This window comes from Meriones unguiculatus, chromosome 1 (genome assembly GCF_030254825.1).
Source record: "Meriones unguiculatus strain TT.TT164.6M chromosome 1, Bangor_MerUng_6.1, whole genome shotgun sequence".
Taxonomy (NCBI): Eukaryota; Metazoa; Chordata; class Mammalia; order Rodentia; family Muridae; genus Meriones; species Meriones unguiculatus.
Window position 1 is genome coordinate 96,733,716 of NC_083349.1, and position 23,672 is coordinate 96,757,387.

The following is a 23,672-nucleotide window of genomic DNA, read 5'->3' on the forward strand; positions in this document are numbered from 1 at the left end:
AAATAAGGGCTTACCTGACTCAGGCTATGTAATGACTGTATAGCTAAGGGTGAGCTGAATTCCTGATTCTCCTGCCTCTGCCTCCCAAATGCTGGGATTTCGGGAAGCCACCATCACTTTCTTTATAACTTTTACACTTGGTGTCTGTTAAGGAAAGGATGTTTTGTCAGTTGTAACACTAAAAGCATATTATTTATTTGTGCTTCTATGTGAGGATAAAATAATTAAATTTAGCTGTCAGGGGAAGGACCTAAGTTAATTCTTAGCTCTTGCCTTGTCTACTGTAATTTTCTTGTGATTGGAAAGCACAAATATTTTGTAAATCAAATGAGAATGCTTCTGGGGAAATGATTCCGTTAGCCTATCTTAGCAAGATACTTAAACATGGTGGTAAGTCCCCATGATCTGTCAGGCTTTTTAGCTTCAGGGTCTAAATTACTACATAGGTGAAATTAAGTAGGTACTGGCCTTAAATAATGCACAGAAAATGATGCTAACACACAGTGACAAAGCACAATGGAAATCTGCCCTGACACTTAGAAACAAGCAGAGTTCACCCCAATGACAAATGTGCATTTTATTGGGTTTCAAATATGAATTCCACCTGAGAAGTTGGTATTTAAGATTTTTTTAAATATTTCTCTCTCTTTCCTTCTTGCATGTGCACACATGCATGTGTTTTTGTGTCTGTGTGTGTCGTGTGTGTGTGTGTGTGTGTGTGCATGTGCATGCAACAGCAAGCTTGTGGATGTAATAGGACAACCTTGGCTATTGGTCACCATCCACCTTGTCTCAGGTAGGGTCTCTTCTTGTTCTCCTAGTTCATGTGCCAGACTACCTGGCCTGAGAGCTTCTGAAGAACCATCTGCTTCAACACCAATCTTTCTGTACTAGCTCTGAGATTTCAGAAGCGCACATTTTATTACAGCATTCGGCATCACGTGGGTTCTAGAGATCTGCACTCAGGTTTTCATACGTGGTGTGCAAGCATTTTGTCTACCAAGTAAAATCCCTGGTCAAATTTAAGGCTTTTTTTTAATCATTGAAAGAGTTTATGTTCTTTTCTTTATTTTGAAGGTGAACAGTGTATGGCAGCCACTCAGGCTTAGAAACACCATGGGAAGAAAGAAGAAAGAGTATAAGCACTAGAGGACCATGCTGCTGGGAGAGAGCATCTTCTAGACACTGCACAGAGGATGCACCCATGAAATACTAACAAAACAGTTGCCTAAATAAGGTGTGTGTGTGTACATGTGGATGTGCATGTTGTGTGAATGTGTGTATAATAATAGTAAGTAAAGAACAAAAAGGCTTGGAAAAAATTTGGAAGATCCACGGAAGGATACATGGGAGGGGTGAAAATGACATAAATACAGTGCTCATGTATAAAATCATTAGTAAATAAAAAGTTAAACAAAAATGTTGAGAACACTTCTTACATTTTTAAAACATACTTGATTTGATTGAATTGTCAACACCATGGGCATCTCCATTTCTTCCTAGTAATTTTAGTTACATTGGCAACTTATAGTATAGAGTTCCAGATTCCTTAAAAGGGAAAGAGTCCGAGATGGTCAAAGAAAAAACAATTCCTATAAGTCCAATGTTGTGTAATATATTATCCTTTCAAGAAGAATTCAGACAACAAAATTTTTGAGAAAGCACAAACTTGAAGCTTGACTCTTCTTCAAAACTTGTAACAAAGCTATTGTAATCAAAGCAGTGTGATGCTGGCATAAGACAGATACACAGGCCAAGAGGAATGAATACAAATCTTATAAACAAATCTTGACATTTTTAGTCAAATTATTTTCACAGAAATGTCAAGACTGTTAGAGAGAAGGGCAGTCTTTTAGGATACTGACAGCATTAACTAACCACCAATTAAAGACTAAAATATAAGCTGTGCAATTCTAAACTCTGAGAAAACAGGAAGAAAAGATCATTATGTTGGAGTTAGTAATATTAATTTTGACACCACAACACAGGAAACAAAAATATAAGGAGATACCTTTGACTAATATAAAATGAAATATGTCTATTCATTAAAACATCCCATCAATACCTTGAAAGGCACTGGATGGAATGGAAGAAAATATCTGTAAGGCACATATCTGATAAAGGTTAGTATATAGAGAATAGAAACATTTATTATAACTTTACATTAATACAACACAAATAATGCACATGAAAAGCCAATTATTCAAAGAGAATGAACAAATAGTCTACTGCATTTGAAAAGCATATCATCAAAACCCCATAGATACCATATTCCATCTCATGGATGGCTACTATCAAAAATACACCAACCCAAAAGAGAAAACAAAGCATACTTTGTAAATAGCATATGTTGACAAAGATGGAGAAGAAGTGTGTATTTTTCATCTTGTATTGGTAAGAGCTTGAAACTATGTGGTCACCACAGAAAATACTGTGGAGGTTCTATTAAAAGTTAAAATTAGTAATATCATAATCACCTCATATCTCAGTTTCCCATCTTAGTAAATACATATAAAAATCAAAAGTAAAATTTCAATGAGATTATTTATAAACTTATTTTCATAATAGTGTTATTTGTAGTAGCCTATCAGTAGACATTTCATCACAGAAAAGTGTGAATAGATTCAAAATTATGAAATGACATTGAAAGCTGTGCTAACATTTAGAGTGATTTTCCTGATGTTCTCCTTTAGCAGAATAATAGTGTTAGCTTGTCCCTTAAAGTTCATGATCTCTCTAGTCTCATGTACGTTGCCTTGTTAACAGTGATAGTTATGGGCTCCATCTCCTGACTAACCTGGTGAGTTTTTTCTATTGTATTTGTGCCACTATTGCACCAGGATGTCTCACGGGTAGGCCGTGGTTGTAGGTGGCAGGGTTTGTAGCTGGGTTACACTGATGGTTTCTTTTTTTCCTTCAGTATTTTGTAGTACCATATAGGAGTAGTTGGCCAACGGAAAAGGGTTCCATTAGGGTTTTTAGTGCTTTTTGTTTTCTCTTGGTTTTAGTGCTTTTTGCTTTCTTTTCCCCAGAAGGGAGTCTAATTTGTTTTTGTTTTTTTAATCTATCTTTATTTTTCATATTTTGTTTTTTTTTTAAAGAAAAGGAGAAAGAAAAAAATAAAGTTGTGTGAGTAGGGAGGTGAGAAGGATCTGGGAGGAGTTAGGGGAGATGAAAGACTATAATCAAAATACATTTTATGAAACAAATTAATGGAAAAAGTATGTTAACACAGTCATTCTGCATGTATTTCACTATAAGAAAATGCAAAAGAAGTCTTCACATAACTATGTTTTTAAGTTTTAAAATACAATGAAATCTTATATTTGGTTACCATTTAACATTATTTCAAAGGGTTTATTAAACATCAAACCATTATTACATAATGAAATGGATTGTCCTCTGTCATTTGTGTCATGTCTTCTTCACAATCTTTGGATATTGAAATACGTCTTCATTTTTTTTTTCTCCAGAGGGAAAAATATGTACAAAAGATGCATTTGTCCAGGGTTACTGAGCAGGTGAGTCTTAATAGTGTCCAGTAGCTGCCATCTGGAACCCAGTCTTGGTAGGTCATCCAGAGACCCCTGCTGAGAGGTGTTCTCAGCTGCTGTGATCCACACCTGTCAACAGAATTCAGCGAATGCCTTCATCTTGACAGTGTAGCAAATGTCAAGAGGCAACACTAAAATTAACACAGACAGATTAAGATCACTATATTTTAGAAACTTACAAAATGTAAACCATTCACAAAATGTCAGGTTATGCTTTAAAAACAATGTTATCTTTTCACTGCAAGTGTGGGCCTATTCATTTTTCCTCTGGAGTGAAAGTAAGTTATGAAAATAGTGCGATTTGCTTAGTTTAGCTTCACATATGGAGAAATGACAGTTTTTTAGTCTTGTGTGCATGCTTCACGTTAATATTTCATCATAGCTGTAGGATTTTACAATTCTCAGAATCTGCAAGTAGTCTGTGTGATGTGTTTTCACATTGCTTTAGTTCTCCTCCTCCTTCTCCTCCTCCTCAATTTATTCACTCTGTATTCTGGTTATAGCCACCTCCATCATTTCCTCCCCGTCCCAACCCCCCTCTCTCTTCTTTCCCTGTCCCTCTCCCCTAGCCCACTAATAGGTGAAGTCTTCCTCCTCTACTGTCTGACCCTAGCCTATCAGGTCCCATCAGGACAGTCTGCATCCTCCTCTGTGGGCTGGCTAGGTCACCTCAACAGGGAGAAGTGATCAAGGAGCAGACAACTTAGTTCATGTCAGAGACTGTCTTTTCTCCCCTTACTAGGGAACCCACATGGAGCCTGAACTGTTAATGCATATATTCAAGCTCTAGGCATTATTTTATCACTTGTGTGATGAATATGTACCTGTGAAGTTAATTTGAGTAGTTGTTTTCTTAAATGAAGAAAAGCACATATCCTTTAAGAAAATGTCACATTGGCCTGAGACTACTAGCCGAGAAACTTCCAGCTTCAGAAGATTTGATTTCAGAGAGTACTGGGTAATTCACTGGGGCATGTCGGTTAAATTACTTCTGAGGTGGATTTTATAACATGATTTTATTACACTACTACAGATGGAATAAGAATAGAATCATGTTAAAAAGGAATGGAATTGTTTAAATCTTGGGCCGACTTGAATATCATGTTTGACAAATCAATAAACATGTAAATGTTGAAAGAAATCTCTGTTATACTGAGAGAAAATAAGATGGCAGAGTAAAAATTACAATATAATAACTTCATTTTTAGCATTTTACATATTTCTGTTTACAAATGCATCTAAGTGATTTCAGAAATGTAGATATTCCAAGATAAAGACAGTACTTAGCTCTAGTAAGATAGTGAAGACAGAAACAAATGAAGTAGGACTAAAGGGTTTATTAAATACATTTCATTACTTGATTTTTATAACAAATTGCTCAACCTTATGATTTTAGAAGCGAACCAGAAAAAGGCCATGAATTTTCAGGAAAGAATGAAAGTTTATGGAAGCGTTTGGAATGGGAAAGGGAAGGACGAAGTGATATAATTATGTCATAACCTTAAATATGAAAGAAAAACTTTCCAAAATTAAGGAGTATGGTGTGAAAAACACACAAATATGGAAAAATAAAATTTTAAATTAATTATCTGAGGAGTTCATGAAATGTGTTTGTATAACCTTCACCCTCCCTCCAATGACTCTACAAATCCAGTCCTTTTCCCCTACTGACTGAGCGTGATGTCCTCCTGTATTTCTGAGATCCATCAAGTGCAATTTGTGCTGTGCACATACTCTTGGGTGTGTGGCCATCCACTGGAGTGCAGTTGATCCCTAGATCAACAATCTTAAAGAAAATTGACTCTGTCTCTTTCTCTCTCTCATTTATTTTCTCCCTCTCAGCAGCTTTCAACTGCCAATAGCTTCTGTACTGCATATAGAACTCTGCACACAGGTTCCTCCCCCATGCTGGCATTTTGTCTGGTTCAATCCTGTGCAAGTCTTGCCCTCGTTGTCACAACTACTGTGACTTCAGAAATGTACCTGTCCTGTCAGGTTGAAAAAATCCTGCCTCTGTGTAGTTGTATACCTCATTTGGCTCTTAACAATATTTCTACCTTCTACCATGTAATGATCCATGAGCGCTGTGAGTGAGGCAAATGATAGAGAGGTCACCTTTATGGTGATTAGTCCACACTCTCTTTTTCTTTGTATCTCGACCAGTTTTTAGGTCTCTGTGTCAATCACCGTATACTCCCCCGGAGAAGCCTTTCCTATCTTTGAGTGATGAACTAATATATGTTTTTTTTTTTTTTAAAGAATAGATGCAAATAATTTAGTGATTGATGACATGTAGTCATGGAAGAAAAAAATGGGTGAATTAATGTGCACTGAAGGCAAAGTACATCATTTGGAATGTACTTCTTTATTTCAAGAGTTTATTGCAAAAGCCTTGACAGAAAAACTAGAAAACACAGAATGTTTAATACTCCACCACATTATCATAGCCCACAAAACCACAATGAGATGTTAATTTTTTTTCTGAGAATATATTAAAATACATCTTTAACAAATAAGGAGGAGTTAAGCAATATATATATATATATATATATATATATATATATATATATATATATGTCTTCTTTCCACTAACTAATCTGTGTTGGATTTTTACACTCCCAAGGAAAGACTGTGTTTTGTCCATGAAGAATTATCAAAAACATTAATCCAACCTTTCTAGGAAGAGGACCTAAAAAATATGAAGAACCCTAACCTACAACTTGAAGTTTCCTACACTTTTTTAGTCTTGCTTAGGACTAGCAGAGAGGCAAAAGAACCTAAAACAAAACAAAACACTGAAATTATGACAACTCAGATAGACATTTGGACTGCTGAGGGAGGCGTCACAGGGTTCCAAGTGACAGGTTCTTCCCATTGAGCATTGGAGTTAGTGGCAATAAGACTCATCACATGCAAGAAGAAAAGCAAAGAGGAAGGAAGTGGGCTGAGAGGGTCTCAGAGGGCCTGCCTATGTGTCAGGATTTTTCTGTTTGAGAAGTCAGGCAGGTTGAGTGTTGAGCTGTGAGGCAGTCTCTTGCCTTTTTTTGGAAAATGTATAATGATACCTTTGTCCATTTTCCTTTCAGATCTAAATGTTCCTTTTCTTGACATCTTATTAATTCATCCTTCTGGGGAGTCTTTCAGAGAAGAAAACGCACACTAAGAAAAAAAATCCGCCAACTCTAATAGACTAAACTCTCCTCAAGTTTGGCTCAAGGCTGAATACCAGACCTTTCAAGTATTTGCCAGTTGGCAAGAGTTTTAATGACGGGCTTCCAGGATCAAAGCAAACCCTTTAACTTTACTTAACAATAAACTCCTTGGTGACCACTGACATGTAAAATACTTCCATGGAGGAAACAGAAATCTGAAATTAGTTGACTATTACCAAGTGTGCTAAGTGCGTGCTTCACTTTCCCTTATAAACAAGCCATCCATTGAAGGAAAGAAGAACTTTTGCAAGCATTTATTCATGGATTCCTTGGCAAACAGCATTTTCTGTTCTTTCCATAAGGAAATATTACGAAGAATTAGCAGTAAGAAGAGCTACTTTTCAGATGAAGCAAGCCCCAGTAAATATATTTACTTGCAAAAGCCATGGCTGCCTTTTGGTTCCAAAAACAAATGACTTTGAACATGAGCAGAAGGCATAACAATAGAAAGTACAAAATCCATTGTCTAGTTCCCACTTTCCCTGCCCACTAGGGTGTTATGGCAGAGGTCTAACTACCCAGTCTTCTTTGATCACAGGTCCTTTGTTGAGTGTTTGACAGCAGAAATCAAAGTGCTAAAAATGAAATTGTTGCTTTTTTGTAGGTCCTAAAGTTTCTATAATTTTAAGAAACAAAGTCAAAATGTCTATTTCTATATGACATGGTTTGACACACTTTAAAGTGTGGATGAAGTTCCAGAGCCTGCAGTTTGGTCTGGCATCGAGCAGTTGATTATTAGGTTGGAATAAGGTTTATTAACCAAAGATTTAACAACACATGAGTCCTTGATATCCAATTGGCATGCTGCTTACTGGACTCTAAAACACCTTCTTTTCCCTTTCGTAGTTAACGTAGCTTCAAAGATGCTTTCTTACATGGAGAGAAAAGCTAAGTTTTTGTGGCTGAGAAAATGGCTCTACAAAAGAGAAACTGTGAAGCTTGGCATATTTCCATCATACTTTCAGGAGGTAGCTGAACCCTGCGGACATTGACTCCCCTCTCTGTAGCCTGTCTAACAGGCTACAGAAAACTGCAATTTTGAGATTCCTTGGGAAGGCAGAGCAAGAGGAAGAGAGGGAACAAGACTGAGCCATTGAAAACTTTCAACTCTTTCAGTTTGAGACCTCTACCACTGTTCTTTTCCCTTTCATCTGTATTTAAAACCTTCAATAGTGTTTTGAGAACTTAAATCATAGCAATCTGATATTTTCTCTTCTATTTACAAATTTTAGACTTTTTCTTTTGAAAAATTTTATTTATTTATTATAATTTATTCACTTTGTATTCCCTCTGCATCCCCCTCCCTTGTCTTCTCCCAGTCTCACCCACCCTCCATCTTCGCTCCCTAGTCCCCTCCCCTAGTCCCCTGATAGGGGAGGACCTCTTCCCCTTCTATCAGACCGTAGCTTATCAGGTCTCATCAAGGCTGGCTGCATCATCTTCCTCTGTGGCCTAGCAAGGCTGCACTCCCACATATGGTATATAAATGAATATTAGCCTTTTACTTTGTAAACATATGACCATTGTTTAATCCAGGATAATCTCTTTTAATGTTAGCTGTTAGCAATCTTAGTCCCAAACCCCAAAGCCCTTTGTAGTTTTTTCTATCATATACATATATTCTTTAGGGTTGGGCCATGGGTATTTGGTGGAGGGATTCGTCTTGCTATAAAATAAATGAGAGCTTTAGAAGAACCCATTTTTGATTGCAAAGTTTAATTAATAAGGGAATTTGTTATTTTCCACCTTGTCTACAAGAATTTATTGTCAGATTTATCCTACTCTATCTGAAAATTGGGCACAAACAGGGTAACAAATGTAAGATAATTAAAGGCTAAAGATTCAATGGTTTAAGGTTCACAGTTCAAGGGGATTAAATCATCTTTTCTTACAGTGCTCAGTGGTATTCTTTGTAAGGATAAATAAAGAAAGATGTGACTTGCACTTTCATGAGCTACTCCTGGTTTCAGTGCTGATTACCTTCTGACTCAGCGCTGAGCCATTCTTAGGGGCAGTGATATCCTAGAGCAGTAGCAGTTATTTTAGAAAGGAACACATTTATCCTAGTTCAGGAAATGCAGCCTTCAACTTTGCTTTATTTTGTTCTTAAATCTTAGTCTTAGAGGTTTTTCCACAGTTGAATTCATAAGGTAAAAACTGAATTCTCTCTTGCCGGTTGCTTTTAAGTATGATATGACTTGTCCTTTCTTGTCATTATAAACACCATCATAAAAATATACAGATGCTGAAAAAAACGTGTAAAAATTAAGGTGTAGCATGCCAACATTGTATAGAAGCAAAGTTTATCCATGGCTTATCTTGGAGTATAACTTTATTGATATTCTTATTTATGATTCCTTAATGTTCCTAAATGAAAAGTGAGTTATGAACTTACAGACTTTTGTACAGCACATACAGACACATATGCATACACACATATACATACACATATCTCCAGTATATGTGCTATAAAAATATATATATAAGTATTTCAGTGAAATACATAACACTAAAGATAAACGGATCATCATCTTTGTGTATAACATAGCAGTCAATGCTTCTCAAAAAAACTTCTTCAAACCAGCTTTATTAAACTGGTTCCTTCACGTATTAATACATCATATAAACACTCTCAGTCATATAGAGTTATTGTCTTAATTTTTCTCAAAAATGTGCCCTGGTTGCATCCTAAGTAAAGTAATAACTCTCTTACCACTAGCAGACAAGAGACTTATAAGTAAAAAATTGGATAATATCTGTTGTATATGTGTTATGAGGATTTCACAAACACATGGGATCTTTTATTGACATAAAATCTCCATAGCTACCCCTAGGTATACACGTGACATGGAGGCGCTGATGTGCACAAATAAGGGACATATTTGTTTTGTTTCTGTCAATTGTATTAATCAGATTTCTATTGCTGTGAGAGCTACCTGAGGAATCAACTTAAGGTAAATATCATCTCATGGTTTTAGACAGTTCAGTTCTTGACTGCTTGGTTTTGTGACTTTGGGCCTAAGTTGGGGTACAAAATCAAGACAGAAGTGTTTGGGAGCAGAGGTTTGCTTTTTTAATGGCATGTGAGAGTCAAAACAAGAGAGGGAAAGGCTGGAGTCACGTAAACAAGCACAGCCTCCTCAGCTGTGCTCTACTGTGTAGAGATTCTGTCCTTTCCCAGTGCTAGGGACTAAGCCTTTCCACGGGGATATTTGGAGAAGACACCATTCCCCATGTGTATCGCCAGTATTTTGTGTAACATTTTTTAAGGAAATAACTTAAAATTCTCTCATCTAAGGAAAAAATACCTTATTCATTCTAAAGAAAAGCCAGACTACTTGCAACACAGAAAACGAGGAAAGAACAAACTCAAGACTTTATGAAGAAAACACACATGATGTACACTCACTTATAAGTGGATATTAGCCATATAATATAGGATAAAACACTAAAATCTGCAGTACTAAAGAAGCTAAACAAGAAAGAGGACCCTAGGGAAGAGGCTTAATCCTCATTCAGAAGGATAATTGCCAAGGGATCGGAAGTGGGAGAAGACAGGGAACCAGACAGGAGCCTACCACAGAGGGCCTCTAAAAGAATCTATCCAGCAGGGTATCGAAGCAGATGCTGAGACTCATAGCCAAACTTTGGACAGAGTGTAGGGAATCTTATGAAAGAAGGGGGAGATAGAAAGATCTGGAGGGGACAGGAGCTACACAAGGGGACCAACAAAGCTAAAAAATCTGGGCCCAGGGGGCTTGCAGAAACCGATGCTCCAACCAAGGACCATGCATGAAGATAACCTAAAACCCCTGTACAGATGTAGCCCATAGAAGCTTAGTGTCCACGTGGGTTCCTTAGTAAGGGAACAGGGACTGTCTCTGACATGGACCCAGTGGCTGGCTCTTTGATCACCTTTGGCTCTTTGATCTCCAGCCTTGCCAGGCCACAGAAGAAGAGGATGCAGCCAGTCCTGATAAGACCTCACAGGCTAGTGTCAGATAGTAGGGAAAGAGGACCTCCCCTATTAGTGGACTAGGGGAGAGGCACAAGGGGAGGAAGAGGAAGGTGGGACTGTGAGGAGTTGAGGGAGGGAACTACAGCCAGAATATAAAGTAGATAAATTGTAATAAATTAATCAATAAAAGAAGAAAGTCTGAAGCACAAAGGGTGACAAGTAACTGGTGCCATAAAACAACAAAACATCTTTAAGGAACAAAGAACAGACTCCCAGGAACAAAGAACAGATTTCCTGGAATTCCAATCTTTTTTTTTTCTTTCTGTTCTTAGTAGCTGAAGAGGTTTTACAGGTCATTCAAATCATAAAGCAGAGAGCCCTGACAACTCAGCAGAATGCAAACAAAGCCTTTCAGAAGGGAATGTTCTTTCCTGATCTTTTCAATCTCCTTCAGAAACACATTTTCAGTCTCCTTGGCTGCTTCCTACAGTTCTAGCCTTGTAGGTATTTGGATATAGATAAATCAGATAGAGCATAAGCATTTAAGTGTGTGTCTATCATCCTGCCTGCCAGAAGTGAAGTCCATTATGCAGCTACTTTCTGACTTACCACAAATGAGTGTTGTTTCTTTTGTTTACCATTTTGGGTAGACTAGCAGTTCTTGACTAAATTCAGGATTTCAATCACTAGTAGAGTTTGAATGTATTTTCCTGTGAGCAGATGAGACTTGATGGACTTGAAAGCAAAGTCCTACAGCATTTGGAAAATCCCTGTAGCCTTGGACTCCTCTTCCCTGCCCTGTGAATATGACTTCTTGGCAGCATATTTTCTGCAGTTCAAGTCATGTGCTGGCCCTACCCTAAAACCCAGGAAAATTAGAAATGCACTTGTTTAACAGTCATCTCTTCAATCTGCACCTTCATAATGCAGACACTTATATTAAGTATCTAGTTAATCAATGCTTAACGGGAGATTATTTTTTATTGATTTTCCTCCATCATAATTAAAAGTGAAGACAATGCATTAAAAAAATGTCATCAAAGTACTTGGGTGGAAAGATTAGTCTAAAAATAATTATTGGATAAGATACAACTTATGGGTAGCATAATACTACCACCTGAATGAAGTACCAGAAAAAAAAAAACTTATTTTACTTTTGCTTTCATAAAAAACATTTAAGATATCAACAATATTTTGTTGTTGTTATTTTTGTTTTTTTTGTTTTGTTTTGTTTTGTTTTGTTTTGCTTTGTTTGGTTGGTTGGTTTTGTGACAGAGTTTCACTCTGTAGCCTTGGTTGTCCAGGATGGCCTCAAACTAACAGAGATCTGCCTGCTTCTGCCTCTCTGAGTGTTGGGATTACAGATATGGGCCATGGTGCCTGATTTATGATCTCAACAGTTTTAAGAGTATCTTTTAGTATTCTGCCATGTGATTCCGCCAGTCAGCATTCATCTACAATTTAAAGTCTTGAGGCTCTTTTACAGCAATATTGTATATTACTTTATAAAGCTTCTACTTTATTTGAAATTTCTGATTTTTATGAAAATCACCCAGATCATTTACAGTTTATAAATTTTACTAATTCCTGGTTTCATATTATTCACTGTAATTCCTGTGTGGACACGCCTACATTGGTGAATGTTCCATGAGTCCCAGACTTGCATTACCTCCTTAAGGTTTTGTTTTAGTCTCAATCTAAAGTTTTCTCTCTTTTCATGTTTATTTTTTTCCCAGAAAAAAAGCTATGCTCTTTAAATAGTTCATAACAAATAGTATATTATTACCCATATGGCATTAAATACATAATAAAATAATTTCTGTAGTTTGTTTCCAAAACTAACTCTGACAAACATTATAAATTGAACCTTAGAAACAATACTAGGAACTTCATTCAACTGTGTAAAATATCTCATTTAATTTTCTGTTAATATTCATGTATTCTAATCATAGCCCTTATTTATTCTGAGTATTCTAATTACATTTAAATTATGAACATTTTATCTATTTTCAACTTATCCAGTTTTAATCTAATACATAGAGAAAGTGTTGTATCAGCAGCATTTAGCCTTTTGTCTTAATGTGAAAACTTAAAATAACTTTTATAATAAGTTTGGAAAAGTCTTGAATCATCACATTATATTAAATGCTAGAAAATGTTCCTGAGTGAGGGTCTTTGATAATTCAGGATTTCCTGCAACTTGCTATGTAGTTGAAGATGACCTTGTACCACTCATCCTGCAGCTTCTACTTCTGAGTTCTGTTTAGAAGCATGTGGGGATGGATCCAGGGTGTGCTACCTGCAGTCTGCCAGTGGTGCTGTGGTCCTCCTCCCCAGTCTCTGGAAACTTTTCCTTCTAGTTTCCTTAGCAGGTTTCTTTTTTTCCTAGTCTAATCAAGGCTCCAGGAAACATGTTCTATATTTCCTGCTTCAAGTATATAAGATATGCTTCTAGCTCAGAATTCTAATTTTTTAAAAATATAATAGAAGTCAATATCACTGCTGAATTCACTTTAGAAATTTGATGTATTTCCAGGAGAAATACATTTTCTTGTTCTTATTTGAGGGGGCATATTTTTTTTCTAGTCATTTCTTGAATTCTGTGTTTTCTTCATATATTAGAATCTTCTGAAGAATCTAAAGATTAAAGATTTTGAGCAAGCACTCAATGGTTTTAGGGAAGAACCTCCACACCCCAAGACTAGGAATGGTAATGTTATCAAGGGCAAGTATATGTCTTTTGTTTGATGCAACTGTGACTATGGAGTTTTAGTGAATCTGCAGGATTCTGAAGGTTGATACTCTTCATGATAGATGCCTTGTTATTTGAGGAAAATATTAACTTCATATTAAAACAAAGAAAATAATGGCATAAATTGAAAGAAAATGAAATTATAATTGTACTAGAAACATAGATTCTTTTTTTGAAAGCAAAATTCAACTTAACCTCTTTCATTCTCTTTGTGTGTATATGAGTGTGTTAGTGTGCATGAAAGTTCAGTCGTCTTTTCAATTTTTATAATTTTAAGTACATTTAGAAATTTATTTATTTTTATTAATTACAGTTTATTCACTTTGTATCCCCCCATAAGGCCCTCTCTCCTCCCCTCCCAGTCCCATACACCCTCCCCTTTCTTCACTCATGCCCCTCCCCAAGTCCACTGATAGGGGAAGACCTCTTTTCCTTCCTTCTGATCTTAGTCTATCAGATCACATCAGGAGTGGCGGCATTGTCATCTTCTGTGGCCTGGTAAGGCTGCTCTCCCCTCAAAGAACAGGCCAATCAGATTATTTCAGAGGCAGTCCCTCTTCCCATTACTATGTAACCCACTTGGACACTAAGCTGCCATGGACTACATCTGTGCAGGGGTTCTAGGTTATCTCCATGCATGGTACTTGGTTGGAGTATGAGTCTCTGGGAAGACTTCTGTGTTCAAATTTTCTGGTTCTGTTGTTCTCCTTGTGGGGTTCCTGTCCTCTCCAGAGTTTACTATTTCCCACTTCTTTTGTAAGATTCCATGCACACTGCCCAACAGTTGGCCATAAGTCTCAGTGTCTGCTTTGATAGTCTGCAGGGTAGATCCTTTCAGAGGCCCTCCGTGGCAGTTCCTAGGTTGTTTCCTGTTTTCTTCTTCTTCTGATGTCCATCCTCTTTGCCTTTCGAGATGGGGATTGAGCATTTTAGTCAGAGCTCTCTCTCTTGATTAGTTTCTTTAGATGTACAGGTTTTAATAGGTTTATCTTATGTTATATGTCTATATGAGTGAGTATATACTGTGTGTGTATTTCTGCTTCTGGGACATCTCACTCAGGATGATCCTTTCCAGTTCCCACCAATTACCTGCAAATTTCATGATTTCCTTATTTTTCATTGCTGAGTAATACTCTGTTGTGTAGGTGTACCACAATTTCTGCATCCATTCTTTAGTTGAGGGGCATCTGGGTTGTTTCCAGCTTCTGGCTATTACAAATAAAGCTGCTACAAACATGGTTGAGCAAATGTCCTTATTGTATACTTTAGCCCCTTTTGGATATATGCCTAGGAGTGGTATGGCTGGATCTTGAGGGAGTGGTATTCTAGTTGTCTGAGAAAGCGCCAGATTGATTTCCAGAGTGGTTGTAGAAGTTTGCATTCCCACCAGCAGTGGAGAAGGGTTCCCATTCCTCTACAACCTCTCCAGCATGTGTTGTCACTTGAGTTTTTGATCTTGGCCATTCTCATGGGTGTAAGGTGAAATCTCAGGGTTGTTTTGATTTGCATTTCCCTAATGGCTAATGAGATTGAGCATTTCTTTAAGTGTTTCTCTGCCATTCGATATTCCTCTACAGAGAATTCTCTGCTTAGCTCTGTTCCCCAATTTTTAAGTGGATTACTTGGTTTGTTGCTTTTCAGCTTCTTTAGTTTTTTATATATACTGTATATTAGCCCTCTGTCAGGTAAAGGGTTGGTGAAGATTCTTTCCCAATCTGTAGGCAGTCGTTTTGTTTTGATGATGGTGTTCTTTGCTTTACGGAAGCTTTTCAGTTTCATGGGATTATAATATAATTACATAATTGTCTTCCCTTTCTTTCCTCTCATGTCTACCTACACTTAACTCTCTCAAGTTGATAGCTTCTTAAGCCTCAATTATTGTTATTATTATTATATATGTATATGCATAATATGAATGAGTACATAAATGCAACCTGCTGACTCCACTTTTGAAAACTGTGTGTATATAGTTCAAGGTTTGACCTCTTTTTATTTTTTGGATAACAGTTAGGAGGCTTATTCCTCAGAGAGGAAACTCTCCCTCTCTCTGTAGTATCCATTTACCTTTAGTTCTTATTCTAGAGGTGGGATCCCAAAAAATTTTCCCTCCTTTCATGTTAGCATGTCTGTTGTTATTGTCATTTTTCTGGTGTTGTTTATACAGCCAATTCTAGAAAAGACTGTTTCATAGCAGGCTTCTTAATACTCTGGTTCTTACATTCTTTTAGACTCACCTTCTGTGATGTTCCTTGAGCCATGTCTCTCCAGGATCTGTTGATCTCTGCCCTGTGTCTAGTTATGGTTTTCTGTGATTGTTTCCATATGTTAAGAGAAGCTTCTTTGATGATGAGTGAAGCTACAATTACCTGTGGAAATAAGGTTTAGAATGTACTTAGGAATTATGCTATTCTAATCAGAAAGCTGGTGGTACATTTTCTTCTAAGATCTACACTCATGACCTAATTCTAATTGAAGAGTCTTATGCCTGGTGCTCCACAGATTCTTGTGCAGCCCTGTGATTGCTGCCATATTCACAGAAGAAAACCAGAAAACGGGGAGGGAAGCTCCAGCTTGAGAGGCAAGGGAGAAGTCAATACAGAAGGAGAAGGAGAAGTAGGGAGAAAGAAAAACAGTATCAGATTGTTGGGCAAAGTCTCAGATTTCTTGGTAATTTACATTTACCTAAAAGAATTCAGAATTCCTATACGAATATGTAAATGCATGCATGTGTGTGTATGTTTGCATATGTGCTGCTACAGAGAGGTGTGTGTGTTTGTGTTAGCTTTCTTTTTAAAGACAAGTACAATTTTACTACTTAAAAAATGATTATTACTCACAGATCTGTTGCTGACTATTTCAATCAGTTCCTCATCATGAAACAGATGTTAGCATAAATCAAGGACAGTGAGAAGTAGTTCAAGTATCTAGCAGAAGTAACGAAAGAGGAATTTGCTGTTTTCAAACCATGCTAAAAGCTTAGGTTACTGAGGAAAGTTTTTTATGGGAGCAGTGGCCAAGAGACGGAAGGGAGGAAAACACAGAAGGAAACTGTCACGTAATCTCTATGTTCAACCTTTTCTTTTTTAATTAAATTTTTATTTTTATTTTTTAAATTTTTTTATTAAATTTTTATTTTTTATTCTAACTACATTTTATTCACTTTGTATCCCAGCTGTAGCCTCTTCCCTCATTCCCTCCCAATCTCACTCTTTCTCCCTCATCTCCTCCCTTTCCCCTCTCCAAGACCACTGATAAGGGAGGTTCTCTTCCCCTTCCATCTGACCCTAGCTTATTAGGTCTCATCAGAATTAGCTGCATTGTCCTCCTCTGTGGCCTGGTAAGGCTGTTTTCCCCTCAGAGAGAGGTGATCAAAAAGCCAGCCCTTGAGTCCATGAGAGTGACAGTTCCTGTTCCCCTTACTAGGGAACCCACTTGGAGCTGTCATGGGCTAAATCATTTTTTTATGGAAATTGAACTTTTTTTATTATTAATTACATATTATTCATTTTGTATCCCCTCCCCATAAGCCCCTCCTGACCCTACCCTTCCTCCCCTTTCTGCATGCATGCTCCTCCCCAAGTCCACTGATAAGGGAGGTGCTCCTCTCCTTCCTTCTGATCTTAGTCTATCAGATCATATCAGGAATGGCTGCATTGTCTTCTTCTGTGGCCTGGTAAGGCTGCTCCCCCCTCAGGGGGAGGTGATCAAAGAGCAGGCCAATCAGTTTATGTCAGAGGCAGTCACTCTTCCCATCACTATGTAACCCACGTGGACACTAAACTGCCATGGGCTATATCTGTGCAGGGGTTCTAGGTTATCTCCATGAATAGTCCTTGGTTGGAGTATGAGTCTCTGGGAAGTTCACTATATTAAATTTTCTTGTTCTGTTGCTCTCCTTGTGGAGACCCTGTCCTCTCCAGCTCTCGCTATTTCCCACTTCTTACATAAGATTCCATTCACTCTGCCTGCCAGTTGGCCATCAGGCTCAGCATCTGCTTTGATAGTCTGCAGGGCAGAGACTTTCAGAGACCCTCTGTGGCAGGTTCCTAGGTTGTTTCCTGTTTTCTTCTTCTGGCTTTCAGAGACCCTCTGTGGCAGGTTCCTAGGTTGTTTCCTGTTTTCTTCTTCTGGCTTTCAGAGACCCTCTGTGGCAGGTTCCTAGGTTGTTTCCTGTTTTCTTCTTCTTCTGATGTCCATCCTCTTTGCCTTTCAGGATGGGGATTGAGCATTTTAGTTAGGGTCCTCTCTTTTGCTTAGTTTGTTTAGATGTACCGATTTTAGTGGGTTTATCCTATGATGTATGTTTATATGAGTGAGTATATACCATGTGTGTCTTTTTGCTTCTGGGACAACTCACTCTAGATAATCCTTTCCAGGTCCCACTATTTACCAGCAAATTTCATGATTTCCTTATTTTTAATTGCTGAGTAATACTCCATTGTATAGATGTACCACAGTTTCTGCATCCATTCTTCAGTTGAGGGGCATCTGGGCTGTTTCCAGCTTCTGGCTATTACAAATAAAGCTGCTACAAACATGGTTGAGCAAATGTCCTTTTTGTGTACTTGAGCCTCTTTTGGATATATGCCTAGGAGTGGTATGGCTGGATCTTGATGAAGCACTATTCCTAGGTTTTTTAATTTTTTTATGGAAATTGAACTTTTTTATTAATGATTTTTAATTATTAATTACACTTTATTCATTTTGTATCCCCCCATAAGCTCCTCCCTCCTCCCCTCCCGATCACAACCTCCCTCCCCTTTCTGCATGCATGCCACTCCCCAAGTCCACTGATAGGGGGAGGTTCTCCTCTCCTTTCTGATCTTAGTCTATCAGTTCTCATCAAAAGTGGCTGCATTGTCCTGTACTGTGGCCTGGTATGGCTGCTACCCCCTCAGGGAGAGGTGGTCAAAGAGCAGGCCAATTAAATTATGTCAGAGGCAGTCCCTCTTCCCATTACTATGGAACCCACTTGGACACTGAACTGCCCTGGGCTACATCTGTGCAGGGGTTCTGGGTTTTCTCTATGAATAGTCCTTGGTTGGAGTATGAGTCTCTGGGAAGTTCCCTGTGTTCAAATTGTCTTGTTCTGTTGCTCTCCTTGTGGAGACCCTGTCCTCTCCAGCTCTTGCTATTTCCCACTTCTTACATAAAATTCCATTCACTCTGCCCAACAGTTGGCCATCAGGCTCAGCATCTCCTTTGATAGTCTGCAGGGCAGAGGCTTTCAGAGGCCCTCTGTGGTAGGTTCCTAGTTTGTTTCCTGTTTTCTTCTTCTGGCTTTCAGAAGCCCTCTGTAGAAGGTTCCTAGGTTGTTTCCTGTTTTCTTCTTCTTCTGATGTCCATCCTCTTTGCCTTTCAGGATGGGGATTGACCGTTTTAGTTAGGGTCCTCTCTCTTGCTTAGTTTCTTTAGATGCACAGATTTTAGTCAGTTTGTCCTATGTTGTATGTCTATATGAGTGAGTATATACCTTGTGTGTCTTTTTACTTCTGGGACAACTCCCTCAGGATGATCCTTTCCAGGTCCCAACATTTCCTTGCAAATTTCATGATTTCCTTATTTTTCATTGCTGAGTAATATTCCATTGTATAGGTGTATTACAGTTTCTGCATCCATTCTTCAGTTGAGGAGCATCTGGGTTGTTTCCAGCTTCTGGCTATTACAAATAAAGCTGCTACAAATAAAGTTGAGCAAATGTCCTTTTTGTGTACTTGAGCCTCTTTTGGATATATGCCTAGGAGTGGTATGGCTGGATCTTGGGGAAGCACTATTCCTAGTTGTCCGAGAAAGCCCCAGAATGATTTCCAGAGTGGTTGGACAAGTTTACATTCCCACCAGCAGTGGAGAAGGGTTCCCATTCCTCCACAACCTCTCCAGCATGTGTTGTCACTTGAGTTTTTGATCTTGGCCATTCTCATGGGTGTAAGGTGAAATCTAAGGGTTGTTTTGATTTGCATTTCCCTAATGGCTAATGAGGTTGAGCATTTCTTTAAGTGTTTCTCTGCCATTCGATATTCCTCTACAGAGAATACTCTGTTTAGCTCTGTTCCCCAATTTTTAAGTGGATTACTTGGTTTGTTGCTTTTCAGCTTCTTTAGTTCTTTATATATACTGGATATGAGTCCTCTGTCAGATAAAGGATTGGCGAAGATTCTTTCCCAATCTGTAGGCAATCACTTTGTTTTGATGATGGTGTCCTTTGCTTTGCAGAAGCTTTTCAGTTTCATGAGGTCCCATTTATTGATTGTTGCTCTTAGAGCCTATGCTGTTGGTGTTCTGTTCAGGAAGTTTACTCCTGTACCAATCAGTTCTAGGGCATTCCCAATTTTTTTTCTAGCCGATTTATTGTGTCTGGTTTTATGTTGAGGTCTTTGATCCACTTGGACTTCAGTTTTGTGCAGGGTGATAAGTAAGGATCTATTTTCATTTTTCTACATGTAGACATCCAGTTGAACCAGCACCACTTGTTGAAGATGGTATCTTTTTTCCATTGTATGGTTTTGGTGTCTTTGTCAAAGATCAGGTGTCCATAAGTGTGTAGGTTTATTTCTGGGTCTTCTGTTTGGTTCCATTGATCCACCAGTCTGTTTCTATGCCAGTACCATGCAGTTTTTAAAACTGTTGCTCTATAGTACAGCTTAAGATCAGGGATGGAGATACCTCCAGAAGATCTTTTATTGTACAGGATTGTTTTAGCAATTCTGGGTTTCTTGTTATTCCATATGAAGTTGCGAATTTTTCTTTCCAGGTCTGTAAAGAATTGTGTTGGTAATTTGATGGGAATTGCATTGAATCTGTAGATTGCTTTTGGTAAGATGGCTATTTTGACTATGTTAATCCTGCCAAGCCATGAGCATGGGAGATCTTTCCATCTTTTCATATATTCTTCTAATTCTTTCTTTAGAGACTTGAATTTTTTTTCATACAGGTCTTTGACTTGCTTGGTTAGGGTTACTCTGAGGTACCTTTTGTCATTTGTGGCTATTGTGAAGGGTGTTGTTTCCCTAATTTCTTTCTCAGCCCTTTTGTCTTTTGTATACAGGAGGGCTACTGATTCTTTTGAGTTAATTTTGTATCCGGCCACTTTGCTGAAGGTGTTTATCAGCTGTAGGAGTTCCCTGGTAGAGTTTTGGGGGTCACTCATGTATACTATCATATCATCTGCAAATAGTGATAATTTGACTTCTTCCTTTCCAATCTGTATCCCCTTGATCTCCTTCAACTGTCTTATTGCTCTAGCAAGGAGTTCCAGAACTATGTTGAAGAGATATGGAGAGAGTGGGCAGCCTTGTCTTGTCCGTGATTTCAGTGGGATTGCTTTAAGTTTCTCTCCGTTCAGGTACAGGCTCTAAGAGCAACAATCAATAAATAGGACCTCATGAAACTGAAAGATATTTTAACAAAATGCTTTGTATGTGCATCTGAGTGAGTATGAACATAGGAATGCAGGTGCCCCTCAGAGGTCAAAGGTGTTGGAGCTCTATGGAGCTAGAATTGTCAGTGGACACTGAAAATTAAATTCAGGTTCTCTGCAAAAGCATTGCATGCTCTCAACCACAGAACCCTCTCTCCATTTTCTGTTTGTGCCTTTCCGCAAACTAAGAGCAGGGAATGTAGAGCTGACTGAGATTAGCACTGAGGTCAGTTAACTAATATTTCTATTTATAAAATTATGGAAATTGTGACTAAAGGATGGAGTGAAAATGACATAAAGACCTTAGAAAAGAAAGAAATCAAACTGTACATGTGACAGTCATTTATTCATTTCTGCTGCATTGTATTCTACAGCATGAAATCTGTGTCTTTCGGATACACACACACACACACACACACACACACACGCACACATATATATATATGTTGACATCTGGCCACTATTACTTACTAATCACTTGACTTTCAAACAGATATGTGTCTCAGTCTCTAAGGGGAAATTGCAGTAATAGTTTGGAATAATTGATATGAAACATATCTGTGTAAGTTTAAGTACCTAAGAAATTCTCAAAAATTATTTTTAAAGATATGAGATTATCAGTAACTCATGATTGTCAAGCTTCAGTCCTGCTTCCCTTTGGACTGGTTTCCTATTAACAACCATTTAGTGAATTGTAGAATCATGTATGATGCTATTTTGTGAGCCACTGCCAAGAACTTGTCGTGTTTCCATCTGTGACCATCAGAATAAATGAATGGCTATTCTAGATATGCTGTTTTGTGTTTTACATCACAAACCACCTTAAACTTTAAAATATTTATAAAATGACTGACTAATAAGAATAAAAATTACTTCAAATTGATTAGCATAATGAAGTCTCCTCCTATGTTTTAAGGCTTCATAGTTACTGTCAGTACCTTCCTTTTAATTTTAGAGAATGTGTAAACTGTAAACTAACACAGCCTTAATGCATATTCTTTACCCTGTTTCCCTTAATGGTGAATAACTTGCCCAATTATCCTTCATTTGTCAGTGAAAAATGAATTCTGCTGCTAACTGCAAGTTACATCTGGCTTAATGGAAATGTTTCTTTTGTTTCCAGACCAAATCAATTGTCCCACCCTGCTTTGGGGTGGAGAAGTTTTGTTTTGTTTTACTTTGTGTTGTAGTTTCAAGGAAAGCCATATAAATATGAATATAAAAATATGATATGTGCTATATTAGTTTATTTCATTTATTTATTTATTTATGTATTTTTACATTTTTAAAATTAATTACACTTTATTCCCTTTGTATCCCCCCTGTGGTTCCCTTCCTCCTCCCATCCCAATCCTTCCCTTCCTCCACCCTCTGCATGCATGCCCCTCCCCAAGTCCACTGATAAGGGAGGTCTTCTTTTCCTTCCTTCTGATCCTAGTCAATTAGGTCTCATCAGGAGTGGCTGCATTGTCTTCTTCTGTGGCCTGGTAATGCTGCTTCCCCCTCAGGGGGGAGGTAATTAAAGAGCAGGCCAATCAGTTCATGTCAGAGACAGTCCCTGTTCCTATTACAATGGAACCCACTTGGATACTGACCTGCCATGGGCTACATCTGTACAGGGGTCTTAGGTTATTTCCATGCATGGTCCTTGGTTGGAGTATCAGTCTCAGGAAAGACCCCTGTGCTCAGATTTTTTGGTTCTGTTGCTCTCCTTATAGAGTTCCTGTCTTCTCCAGATCTTACTGTTTCCCACTTCTTTCCTAAGATTCCCTTCACTCTGCCCAAAGGTTGCCCATAAGTATCAGCATCTACATTGATAGTCTGTGGGGCAGAGCTTTTCAGAGGTCCTCTGTGTCAGGCTTCCGACTTGTTTCTAAATACCATGTCAAACCAGCTATGATTTAATTGTGAACTGAAGGAAACTTTCCATCTAGTATACCCTACACAAAGAGAAGCAACATAGGTTCTCATAGATGTTCATCCCAAACTCAGGAGTAAAACGAGGTCAAAGTTTTAATTCACGTGTTAAAAATATTTAACAATGTGACTTACACAGTACTGTAGACATCACTTTAATTAAAAGTTGAAGTGAAAATAGACACACTTTTAGACTTTGAAAAAGACATATGTAGTTTTTTTGACAGTGATGTGTCCATTGTTAAAATTTCAGTTTAGTACGTTGTAAGCTAAAGATGAGTATCTCAACTTTAATATTTTAATAAAGAAAATCCTTGAAGTGCATTTATAATGTGATGTACAAAAGCTCATTGCAGCTTTGATAAAGTAAAATTACAAATAAGAAAAATTTCTATATCGCAAAATTTGAAACTCAAAAATTTATAACCTTTATTAATGGCTATTTAATTCTTATTGGAGTGATCTAAACCAGGAAGCATGGACTATACATAAAAGAATGATGTTTAGGAATTTCCTGTTCAGTTTCATTTCACAGACATGGAAGACAGGACGAGAAACTGATGTCTATGGATCTAGAGGCTGGGCTTTCAATTCCATTTGTATGATGAAATTATTCATGAAACAGGATTAATAGTGAAAACATTTACTGTAGAAAAAAATACAGTGGCTAAAAGGACACATTTTAGATGAAAGACATAGGAGCTCCTTAACCTGGGTTGCCCTCTCCTTCTACAGTTCCTAGTCATAGCTGAATTTGTTTCTTTACCATTCCTGTAAGTTCTCAAGACTGTAAAAGATTTGCCTTTAGTCTTCCCTCTACAAATTTAAGACATCCATGTCATAGATATCAATGGAAAGTCCT

The 23,672-nt window shown here is 37.8% G+C and overlaps 1 long non-coding RNA gene across 1 annotated transcript; it reads left to right on the top strand.

The window, feature by feature from the left end:
- Positions 1-1,091: 1,091 nt before the first annotated feature.
- On the top strand, positions 1,092-7,298 carry LOC132648926 (uncharacterized). Its single transcript, XR_009587328.1, has 3 exons — positions 1,092-1,237; positions 3,474-3,521; positions 6,641-7,298. It is a non-coding gene; the product is annotated as an uncharacterized LOC132648926 (long non-coding RNA).
- Positions 7,299-23,672: the final 16,374 nt, after the last annotated feature.